Below are 3346 nucleotides of genomic sequence, written 5' to 3'. Positions count from 1 at the left end.
CCAGGAACATAATGAGAAGTTCAACAAAGGAATAGAAACTACAAAAAAAATCAAAGCGAAATCCAAGAGCTGAGGAACACAATGACTTTGCTGAAAAATTCAACAGAAACTGTCACAACCAACAAGATATTCAAATGGGCAGCAAGTATGTGAAAAGGTGCTCAACATCACTCATCGGCAGGGAAATACAAGTCAAAACCACAATGAGACACCACCACACACCTGTTAGAATGCCTAGTATCAAAAAGATATAACAAGCCCTGGTAAGGAGGTAGAGAAAAGGAACCCTCAGGCACTGTTGGTGGGAATGCAAATTGGTGCAGCCACTGTGGAAAATAGTGCGGAGGTTCCTCAAACAGTTAAAATTAGACCTACCCTATAATCCAGCAATTCCTCTTTGCGGCGTATATTTAAAAGAAATGAAATCACCATATCAAAGAGATATCTGCAAACTCTTGTTACTAGTGGCATTATTTACAGAAACCAAGACATGAAAACAAACTGAGTGTCCATCACTGGATGAATGGAGGTATACATATATATTCATTTTTTAAATTTTTTAAAACATTCATTTTTGAGAGACAGAGAGAGACAGAGTGTGACCGGGGTAGGGGCAGAAAGAGAGGGAAACACAGAATCTGAAGCAGGCTCCAGGCTCTGAGCTGTCAGAGCCAAGGCCAACGCGGGGCTCGAACCCACGCACTGCGAGATCATGACCTGAGCTGAAAGTCGGACGCTTAACTGACTGAGCCACCCAGGCGTCTCTGTGTATATTCTTGATGTTTTTATATTCAGCTATACAAACTCATGAAATCTTGCTTTTTGCAACATGGACGAAACTTGAGGGCATCGTGTGACATAAATCAGACAGAAAAATAATCAGAAATAAATCAGAGAGAGATCAATCTTGTGTGATCTCACATATATGTGGAACCTAAAGGCACTTGAGCTCCCAGAAACAGAGAACAGATTGGTGGTTGCCAGATGCGAGGTGTGTAGAGTGGGGGAAATGGGTGAAAGTAGTCAAATGGTACAAACGTCTAGTTGTAAGCTGATTAAATTCAAGAGATATAATGGACAGCATGATGACTGTAGTTGACAAGACCGTATTGTATGTTTCAAAGTTGTTAATGAAGCAGAATGTAAAAGTTCTCACCACACACACACACACACACACACACACACAAATTGCAACTATGTGAGGTGATGGATATGTTAACTAACCTAATCGTGGTAATCGTTTTACAATATACATAAATAAAATCACTTACACAACTTTATATGTCAATTACATCTCCAGAAAGCTGGAAAAATCAGGGAGGAGAACCCTAAATGATTGAAATGATTAATATCTAATCAAATCAAAGGAGGTAGCCCATTCTCCCATTTCTGGAGTAGATTGTTACAATTTATATTTTCCTGTTTGGGGCAGCTCGGCAACCCAATGTGTAGCCACAACTTAGGATTGTGGCTTCTGTGACTCCTCTAAATTGGGGCACAATTAGCAAAATGTGTTCCCATAACTGGCAGTTTCACTACTAAGTTCTCGGGAGAAACCAGGAGACACATAAGGCAGACTAGCATGGAGAAAATGGTTAAGTACTTTTTGCTAAAGTAAAATGCATTGGTTATGACTTTGGGTGAAGAGGGTCAAAGCCAGAATGACTTGAGCCTTTTTAAGGGTTACTACTAGAATTCCCAAGCCGACTAGCAGTCACAGTCTGTGAATGGAGAAAAAATATATAGACCTTAAATATTAGACTCAGGAGAATAGTGTATTTGTCAGACTAAGCAAGCACTCCAACTTCAACAATTCTAGATTTAGAACCAATCTTGAATACAAGAGTGCTGATGCATAAGGGCACATGTACCCCAATGTTCATAGCAGCACCCTCAACAATAGCCAAAACATGGAAAGAGACTAAGTGTCCATCCACGGACGAATGGATCAAGAAGATGTGGTTTATCTATACGATGGAATACTCCATGGCAATGAGAAAGAATGAAATCTGGCCATGTGTAGCAACATGGATGGAACTTGAGGGTGTTATGTTGAGCGAAATAAGTCAGGCAGAGAAAGACAGCTACCATATGTTTGCACGTATAGGAGGATTAGGAGGAACTTAACGGAGGACCATGGGGGAGAAGAAGGGGAAAAATAGTGGGGGAGAGGGAGGGAGGCAAACCATGAGAGACTCTTGAATGCTGAGAACAAACTGAGGTTGATGGGGGGTGGGGGAGAGGGGAAGAGGGTGATGGGCATGGAGGAGAGCACTTGTTGGGATGAGCACTGGATATTATATGGAAACCAACTTGACAATAAACTATTTCAGGAAAAAAAGAACCATCTTGAACTGTTGGAGGTCTGTGTCCATCGGGCTGAAAAAGGCAAGTTCTTGGTTTCTACTCCTTAGTGCCAAAAGAATAACAACTCCTTGATCTCAAGATCAACGGAGGCAATAAAAGGATAGCTTTTTTTTTTTGTCCTTTATGTCTCAAACTTGAGTCAGCTATCAACTGGAGTTTGGCCATGATGCAAAACCATGGACTCATGTTCCCCAGGTACACAGCTGTGACCTTGTGGGGCTATGAAGAGATGCAGGGAGTTTTGGAAAATAGAGCCACCATGTTACCAATATATAAAACAGATGTAGGGAAGAATGAGAAAACAGGGTTCTATGAATGCCTTCCTTTCCTGCCCTGGAGCCTTCCTTTGGCCTGTACTCTGGTGTGGGTAGAAAAGCATTTCTACCTGGCTTCCCTCAGGAAATGAAGTTTGACCTGAGCTTTGAAGTATGCAGAAGAAGACAGTGTTTTGGCAGTTTCAGACAGAGCTTTGGGAAGGCCCCGTGTCAAAGATATAACGACACATTCAAGGCACAGAAATAAGGGTAGTATGGCTAAACTAGGAGGAGTGAGGGGTGGGGGAGAGTGTCCAAAAGTATAACTGGAGCATCAGATCACCCTTGAAAGCCTTGTCATTTTTTTCTTGTGTATCTTTAGGCTCAGAACAATGAGTAGCCAATGCAGGCTACTCAGAGAGGCACTAGATACTCAGATTCTCATTTTGTGATTACTCTACATGGATTATGGTGAATGTATTGGAGGCCAATGGACTGGATTCAAAGAGGGCTTTCAGGATATTATTCTAAGCCAGAAATCTTGAACCAGGGTGGTGCCAGGAGAGATGGATGGGAGTGGATTGGGCAAAGGAGGGAAAATCAACAGACCTTGTTGATGGATTGGCTATAAAGAGTAAGAGAGGGGCATCTGGGTGGCTCAGTTGGTTAAGCATCTGATTCTTGAGCTCAGCTCAGGTCTTGATCTCAAGGTCATGAGTTCAAAC

This window comes from Crocuta crocuta, unplaced genomic scaffold (genome assembly GCF_008692635.1).
Source record: "Crocuta crocuta isolate KB4526 unplaced genomic scaffold, BGI_CrCroc_1.0 scaffold467, whole genome shotgun sequence".
NCBI lineage: Eukaryota > Metazoa > Chordata > Mammalia > Carnivora > Hyaenidae > Crocuta > Crocuta crocuta.
The sequence above is the reverse complement of the archived record's forward strand: the minus strand, read 5'-3'. Positions refer to the sequence as shown.